General features: G+C 40.1%; 1 pseudogene; it reads right to left on the bottom strand.

Moving 5' to 3' along the window:
• Positions 1-7912: 7912 nt before the first annotated feature.
• On the bottom strand, positions 7913-8055 carry LOC122682346 (annotated as a pseudogene).
• Positions 8056-9310: the final 1255 nt, after the last annotated feature.

The following is a 9310-nucleotide window of genomic DNA, read 5'->3' on the forward strand; positions in this document are numbered from 1 at the left end:
GGGTCTTGTCCAATTAGTCGGTTTTTCACATCAGATGGACAAAATATTGGAGCTTCAGCTTCAGCATCAGTCCTCCCAATGAATATTCAGGATTTATTTCCTTCAGGATTGACTGGTTTAATCTTCTTGCTGTCCAAAGGACTCTCAAGAGCCTTCTCCAGCATCACAGTCGAAGGCATCAATTCTTTGGCACTCTGCCTTCTTTATGGTCCAGCTCTCACAATCATTTGTGAACACTGGGAAGACTATAGCCTTTACAGCATGGATTTTTGATGGCAGAGTAATATCTCTGCTTTTCAACACACTATCTAGGTTTGTCATAACTTTCCCCCCAAAAGCAAACGTTTTCTGATTTCATGGCTGCAGTCACTATTCCCAGTGATTTTTGAGCTCAAGAAGAGGAAATTTGTCACCACTTCCACCTTTCCCCCCTCTATTTGCCATGAAGTAATGTGGCCAGATGCCTGATCTTAGATTTTTTTTTTAATATTTAGTTTTAACACAGTCATTAAAATGGCCATAATCCATAACACTGGCAATACCAAACGCTGACTGAGGTGTCAGCAACAGGAACCCTCCTTTGTTGGTGATGGAAATGCAAAATCATTTAGACATTTTTGAAGACAGTTTGATTTTTTTTTTCTTTTTTACAAAACTAAGCACATTTTTCCCATATAATCTTAAAGTTATGTTCCTTGGTATCAGCTCAAAAGAGTTGACAACTTACATCCAGAACAAAGTCCTGCAGACAGATATTCAGTTCAGTTCAGTTCAGTTGCTCAGTCATGTCCGACTCTTTGCGACCCCATGGACTACAGCATGCCAGGCCTCCCTGTCCATCCCCAACTCACGGAGCTTGCTCAAACTCATGTGCATCGAGTCAGTGATGCCATCCAACCATCTCATCCTGTGTTGTCCTCTTCTCCTCCTGACTTTTTCCTCTTTCCCAGCATCAGGCTCTTTTCCAATGAGTTAGGTCTTTGCATCAGGTGGCCGAAGTATTGGAGCTTCAGCTTCAGCATCAGTCCTTCCAATGCAGACAGATAGTGGGTTGGCCAAAATGTCAATTTGGTTTGTTAAGTAAAAATAAAATCATTTTTAATTTTCACCAAGAACTTTATTGAACAACACATTCATTGTTTTGTTCCACCACCTTCTGCCATTTTCCAGGCAACTTCATAGTTGCAGCTTCCCAAAACTTAATCTTTGTGAGCAAAGAAATATTTCAAATGCCTTCTATACAATCTTCCAGAGAAATAAATTTTTTTCCATTAAAAAAATTTTGTAAAAACCAAAATGAATGGAAATCCAAAGTTTCAGTGTCTGGTAAATAGAGCGGATGTATCAGAATTTACCAGCTAAGCTGCAAAAGTTTTTGCCTGGTCATCAAAGAAAGATGCAGTCTTGCATTATCCTGATGGAGGATTATACATTTTCTGTTGGCTAACTTTGAGACATTTTGAGTGTTACTTTGAGTTGGTCTGTTTGGAAACAGTACTTGTACTTTTTTTCCTTGAATAATTTTATTTTATCATTTGGTTTTGGTTTTCAAGGAAAAGAAAGTGTATAGCTTAGCATCTGGAAACAATACGAATATTTACAAAGCTATACTGAGAGGTAATTGAAAAGTTTTTTTGCCGCTTGAATTAACTCATATCTCCAAGTGAATCTTGGTCAAAGATGACTCAATGGATACCTTTGGAGTTAAAGGACATTTATAAATTCAGAAACACTTATCAATAAGCAACAAAGTACATGAATAAATTTCGTACAATACTGGAAGATGACCTTGAAACTAAGCTTAAAATAAAATAATATGCATTATGCTACAGTAAAGTTCTCCTTTCCTCTCTCCTCAGTCTTTCTTTTTTAAATTGAATTCATTTTTAAATGAAGCAAAGATGAATATTTTTAATGATAAAAGTTACAGTTCACAAAGAAGATAGACATCATAAATCATTAACTAAAAAAACAAAGAAACAAAGATACATAAATCAAAAATCAAAAGAAATGAAGGAAAAAGAAAAATGTTTATAATCATAGTGAGACATATTAACATTTCTCTGAGAATACTTTATCAAGTGCAGAAAAAAGTAAAAGCAACTTGAATTATGTCATTCATAATTTAAATGTAATAAATTTCTATTTCTATTAATTTATATTATTCTTATATACTACACAAATATATTTAAAATTTTGTGTCTCATACATTATTATCAGGTGTCCATAGGACATTTAGAAAAACTGGCAAAAAGATAAACAGTACTAAATTTCATAAAGTAAAATTTTTTGTGATTTAATTATACATATACATATATTATTTTTGAAATTATTTCCCATTATAGGTTATTATAAGATATTGACTATAGTTACCTGTGCTACACAGTAAACCTTTGTTGTTTGTTGTGTATCTATTTTTCTAAATTAGAAAAATAGCATTTTATTCATAATAAGTCAAGCGAGTGGAATCAAAATGTCATAAATTTTTAGCTAGGCAAAATTCCTAATTTTCTAAAATAGACATTATTTATATGTATGCATACAGGAGATTTTCTACTTTGTTTAATAAAAGTTTGAGAAAGAACATAAAAAAAGTGATGGAGAAGTTGGAAAACATAAATTAAATTAAATGAGAGCATTGAATATGAAATGGGAAAAGTGAAACAGACTAGATAAAAGTAAAACGTCCTCATATTGTCCAGTTGTTTTTAAATATGGCTGCTCATTAGAAACATATCTGGAACTCCAGTCAAAAGAAGAAGCAATACCTGGACGTTTGTATTTTTTGAAAAAACTCCAAGATAATTCTGATACGCATCTGAATTTTAAAAAGTGATTACAGATTTTTCTATAAAGTGGTAGCTTTGATGATATAGAATTCTATTATTTTTCTGTTGACCAATCATGATAAATGGTATTAAATGAGTAATAGTTACGTAATCACAATAGTGAAAGATGTTTATCAGTTTTCACAATCAATAGCCAGACAAAAATAAAAGATAATTACAATTGCAAGCCATAATAGAACATGATTAGCCTAACAATATAAAATAATTGCATGCAATTTGGAGAGTCAAGCAGAGTGATGGAATTGCATACATGCACATGTTTTCATCTGCTCAGCCAGTCTATGTCTTTTGGTTGGTGCATTTAATCTACTTACATTTAATGCAATTATTGATATGTATGATCCTATTACCATTTTTGTAACTTGTTTTGGGCTTATTTTCTATAGGTAAATATTTTCCTTCTCTTGTTCCTGCCTAGAGAAGTTCCGTTAGCATTTGTTGTAAAACTGGTTTGGTGGTGAATTCTCTTAACTTTTACTTGTCTGAAAAGCTATTGATTTCTCCATCAAATCTGAAGGAGAGTCTTGCTGGGTAGAGTTTTCTTGCTTGTAGCTTCTTCCCTTTCATCATTTTAAATATATCATGTCATTCCCTTCTGGCTTGTAGAATTTCGTTTGAGAAAACAGCTGATAGCCTGATGGGCATTCCCTTGAATATTATTTGTTGTTTTTCCTTTGTTGCTTTTAGTATTTTATCTCTGTCTTTAATTTTTGTCAGTTTGATTATGTGTCTCAATGTGTTCCTCCTTGGGTTTATCCTGCCCGGGACTCTATCCTGCCTGGGACTCTGTGATTCCTGGACTTGGTTGACTATTTCCTTTCTCACGTTAGAGAAGTTTTCAGCTGTTATCTCTTCAAATACTTTCTCAGGTCCTTTCTCTCCCTCTTCTCCCTCTGGGGCACCTATAATGCAAATATCAGTGTGTTTAATGTTGTCCCAGAAGTCTCTTAGGCTGCCTTCATTTCTTTTCATTCTTTTTCCTATAGTGTGTTCTGTGGCAGTGATGTCCACAATTCTGTCAACATTTCACACATCTTCTCAATCTTTGCTTCCATTCTTTTTCTGAGATCCTGAATCGACTTCACTATCATTATTCTGAATTCTTTTTCTGGAAGGTTGCCTCTCTTCCTTTCATTTAGTCGTTTATCTGGGGTTTTATCTTGCTCCTTCAAGGAATCTTCCCAGCCCAGGGATCAGACCTACATCTCCTGCACTGGCAGGCGGATTCTTTACCACTGGGCCACCTGGGAATCCACTTGAGTTGGGGAGTAGGACTAACAGGCAGAGGTTGATAAAGGCTGCAGACTTTTAGTTATAAAATAAACAAGGTCTGACGTGCTAACTTTACTATATTTGATAACAATATTCTATAATCAAAATTCACTAGGAGAGTAGAATGTGCTCATTCTCACACACACAAAAAGGTAAAATTATGAAATGATAAACATGTTAACTAATTTGATGGGAAGAATTCTTTTACAATGTATACATATATCAAATCATCACATTGTATCCTTTAAATAACTTAGTTTTGTCAATGATACCCCAATAAAGCTGGAGAAAAAAAAAAGAGATCAGGAGGAAACCTTTGGAGGCGATGAGGTGATGAGTATGTTTATGACATAGATTGTGGTGATGGTTTATGGATATCATATACACTTATCTCCAAACTCATCAAGCTCTATTTACTTGAAATATGCTTTTTGTATGGCAATCATACCTCAACAAAGTGATTAAAAAAAGAAACTAAAGAATGGGTGACTATAGATCTAAAGAAGGGAAGTGAACAATGAGATAGGTTAAACTGTGTCTACATAATTTCTAGAATGGATATAAAGCTTAAGATAAATGCAAAAATCATTTTTGAGGACTAGATGCATACTGTAATGAACAGCAATAATATTAAGTAAAATTTTACATGTTATACAAAGAAATATGTGTTTGAGGATATGTACATATTTATATAGCCAAAAACCTATTTCAGGCAGACCTGAGTTAAAATCTTAGCTTTACCTTTCAGTTTTGTGTGATCTTGGACAAGCCTCAGTTTTCCATCTGTAAAACGAGAAGGCTGCAAGACGCGGGTCCACCCAGAAGCCATCTCAGCCTTTAAGATGCTGCCCCTTTAAGGAGGGCGGGGTAGCGGAGAAGGTAGCCGCGCCCCCTTCCTCTCCTCGCGGAGCCTTCCAGACCGCCTATTTCCGGCCTCGCCCCGCCCCCTAGGGGAGGGGCGGGAGCAAAGCGGGCGGGGAAGGAAGACGGTTTACCTGGCGCGGCGGGCGCGCGGCGCGTGCGAACGGCCGGACAGGCCCGCGGGGCTCACTTCCTGGCGTTGCCCCTTCCCCCTCCTCGCCGTTACCCTGTACATCCGGGTCATTTGCCCTCCCCGCTCGCAGGAGCCCTTGCCGCCGCTGCCGCCGCCGCCTGGCTCGTCGCGGCTCCGCCACAGGGGCAGGTGCGGAGGGGTTCCCGGTCCGGCCGCCGCCGCCGCCGCCGCCGCTGCCCCGCTCCGGGCCCGGGGCTCCCCCTAGCGCTGCTGAGGAGCTGCCGCCGCGGCTCGAGGAGGGCGGAGGAACGGGGCTGAGAGAGAGCGCCTGGAGTCTCGCGGGGAGGGTGACGGGTTAATTTTTTCCCGTTTTCCTCGCTTCTCTCACACCCCTGGCTCGTCTGCTCCGCGACCCCATTTTGGCGGAGAGGCGGGCGCCGGGGGGCCGGCGCCCACCCCTGGCGTGCGGCGGCATCTCCGCGGGCGCCCCGGGCCCTTCCTCCGCGCCCCGGGCCGCCCTGGCGCTCATTCATTCGGCTGTGCCTTTCTCCGCCCCTGCCTCCTTCCCTTCGCGTCTCCCCGCGCGTGCTCGCCGCCCTTTCCCGTGCCCAGTCTTGCCTCCGCCCGTGGCCTTTGGCTCCGGGCGCTTTCCCCTCCGGCGTCTATGGTCGTCCCCCGACCCGGAGCTCCCACGTCCTTTCCTCCCAGCGGCCGCCTTCCCTCCCGCTGCTGGTCCCCGGATCCACACCCCTTTCTCCCTCGGACTCCACCAGGCCTCGCCCGGACACGCGGCCCTCCTGATCACCTGCCTTGAACTTGGTGCCCCGATACCGCCCGATTCAGGTGTTGCGTGGACCGCAGATCCTTAGCATTTAAAGTCCCGGTTCTCGGTCCTAGGGTGTGGTCTTAGCTGTGTTTCCAAAACACACGTTTCTACTATAATTATCCAAATGCATGACTGTCAAACTGTAGTGGACTTGGCACTTGTTCTGTGTGTGTGTGTGTGGTCCTCATGGTTATTCTGGGTCACACCAAATCTCTCTCTCTCTCTCTTTTTTTTCCCTGGAGGAGTGTGTGATTGATTTGCTCTGAATGTAAAATTTGGCCAAAGATTGTTACTCTTTGAACTCCTCCACATTCCTTCTCCCGCTGTTCCATGACTGATTTGCAACATTACCTGTTAATACTGTTTGTTGGTGAAGCTTCTTGTCGACTCATCTGTCACCAGCAGTTACTGAATGTCCCCCAGTGTGCAGAATACTGATGAAATGCCTGAATTCTTGCAGTGCTACAAAATGCCATTCTGGAGAAGACAAAGACTTGGGGCATTTGTTTTCACTTTTTCTCCCCTCCCTCCTGTAAATTTACTGAGTTTGAAATCTTTTTACTCCTTCATGTGTAATGTGGAGAATGTGTATCAGTTGTGTGTTCTTATAGTCTTGCCATTTGGACGACTGGCATTCCAGAGGAGTGTTTTGTATAGCTCAAGGAATTTCAGTCACTTGGGTGTTCAGAGACTTATTGCAGATCGTTTTAGACTAATGTATCAAGAAAAATAAACTGATCCTTTTTATTCTTTAATTACACTTAATAATAGAAACAGAAGCTCTGTGTCTGGAACAACTTGGTAATTGGGGCTTATTTGATAGCCTGTTTGTAAAGTGTTGCAGTTAACTAAAGCTACCTGATTCAGCATTCATAAAATGAAATGACAGCAGTTTTTCTAATGTGACATTCATAGTTCATAATAATGAACTCCAAGGAAGGTACTTAATCCTGAAGTGCACCTTCCTGCGTGTCAGTTTGATACAATTGCTGTCAGTATTAATAGCATTTGTCTAACAGCCCTTTCTTCTGGAGAGGTAGGTACTAAAAAGGTGGTTGGCTGTTTGTCCACTTTCAGGTTTTGGATGACCACTTGAAGCACTAAGATTACTTAACTTGGAGTCAAGATTGCATTTTTTTTTTTTTTTTTTTTTTTGGGCAGAGCAATTTTGCTGGGTAATATATATGTTAAATTCTTTAAAACTTTAACAGGTAGCTACTTGAGAAAAATCTTGTTTTGTAAAATGTAGGATAAAAAGTATGAATTCTAGATTGTTTGATGATTGCATTAAGGCTAGATTTTTCTCTCCTAAGAAAAAATGGTTGATCAAAGGAAGGCATGATTAGTAAATTGATCCTAGTCGCCCCAGCAAAAATTCAGTTTCAGATGCTGAGTGAAACTGAGTGAATGTACTTTATTTCTGATAGATTACAAGTGACATGTAACAGCTAACTTAAGATTTTCTCAAAACTTTCTCCTTCAGATGGGTGAAAAATAGTGTCATTCTTGAGGTTATTTGACTCATTTAAAGTGGTCATTTACCTTTACTTAGTAATTGAGCAGTAGAGACGGATGCTTATTTCATTTAATCCTAGTCTCCTTGGGGAAAATATTGTACTGTCACTTTTATGAAGTTACTTAACTCTTAACTATTAATGCACTCCAGTGTTGGAACATACAATTTACTCTTTTCACTGTTTAAGGAAAACAGCATTTCAGGAACATTTAATCACAGTGTTGGTGGCGCCCACTGTCGCTGTGGTCTCGCCTTTCCTGTTACTCTGTAACAGGGTTTGGCCCAGTGCCTGCCTGTGCAGTGGACATGCAGTCAGTGTTCCGACTAATTGGATGAGTGGCAGGTTTGCAACAGTTAGACTGTAGCACTTTGGAATTATGTAGCAAAAGTTTTAGAGAAAGATGTTGATTGCTCTCAGATGCAATTTTCTCTGGTAATTTGTAAGTTTTGTTTTTCAGGGGAAAGCGCGCCCGCAGTCCCCCACTACCATAAATTACACAGTCGAGTTTCCCCTATTTGAGGAAATCGCAGAGGTCAACACACCGGAGTGCAATGGGTGAGCCTTGCCCTGGGAGAACCACTTCTGCCAGGTAAGTATACTTGTAAGTTTTGAGAATTGCTATATATAATTATTTTAAACTGCTTTGAAATCTTTGGGGAGAAACTACAATAGACATATCAGTTTGTGATATGCTTTAGTTCCGTGAAGGGATATGTTCACTGAAAATGGATATTTGTTGTATGTATCTTGTCAACATTCATGACCAATGGTAATTCAGATAATTTCTTGTATATTTAAAGTTTCTAAAAATCAGCATAAAAACTCTTTTGAGTGTGTGAGTTCATCCTATATTATAATCAGTTCACTAAATAAGGTTAATTTTCAAGGAGCATTTTTTCATATAGTAGAAAAGTAATGAATCTGATAATGTGGCAGTGTTTACTTAACATTTCAGTGGTGGTGATGATAATGATGTTAATAGTAACTAACACGTAGCTAGTGTGTGCTACTTGCCGGGCAGTGTTGTAAGACATTTAATCTTTACAACACCCTAATTCTAAAAGGTGATCGTATTATAGACTAGGAAACTAGTAAGGTTAGGTAACTGAAGGGACACAGAGATGGAGGACTGGGTCTCTGCTCCTAATTGTTACTCTGTAATAGTGAACACCTCTGTGCCACGTTCTCTATACGACCGTGCAAGGTGTAGGTTAATTCCTAGTTAATTCTTAAGTAGCATTAGCAAAGTAAGGCTCAAGCCGCTTAGGTAACTTGTCCAAGTACTTGCCCAAGTAGGATCAAGAAGGCTGGCATTTCAACGCAGGCCTCTGTGACTTGTAGTCTTCACTAAAATTATTTCAAAGTACTAATTTGAGGTCCTGTATTTTATGTTATATATTTAGAAGGCATACTTAAAACAGCGAGTCTCCAAACGTTTTCACCTGCCACACAGGATGGATAGTGTTCACTCTTCTCTACTGTCTGTGAGCATATACGTTACATGTCAGTTGCATATAACATAACACAGGCAGGGTGAGATGTGACCTGGGGAGTCGCCTGGCTGGAGCACAGTCCTCAGATAACCAGGGGCCCCTGTGCATGCACCCAGTGACTCGGGTGTGTCAAGAAGAGTTAATTACATCCTATTTAACTCTACATCAATTTAGGAAGCATAATTCATAAAATCAGTTAAAACACAGGCCTCAGATTTTATGCAGAGAAGGCAATGGCAACCCACTGCAGTACTCTTGCCTGGAAAATCCCACGGACGGAGGAGCCTGGTAGGCTGCAGCCCAGGGGGTCGCTAAGAGTCGGACACGACTGAGTGACTTCACTTTCACATTTCACTTTC

This window comes from Cervus elaphus, chromosome 23 (genome assembly GCF_910594005.1).
Source record: "Cervus elaphus chromosome 23, mCerEla1.1, whole genome shotgun sequence".
In the NCBI taxonomy this organism is placed as follows: Eukaryota; Metazoa; Chordata; class Mammalia; order Artiodactyla; family Cervidae; genus Cervus; species Cervus elaphus.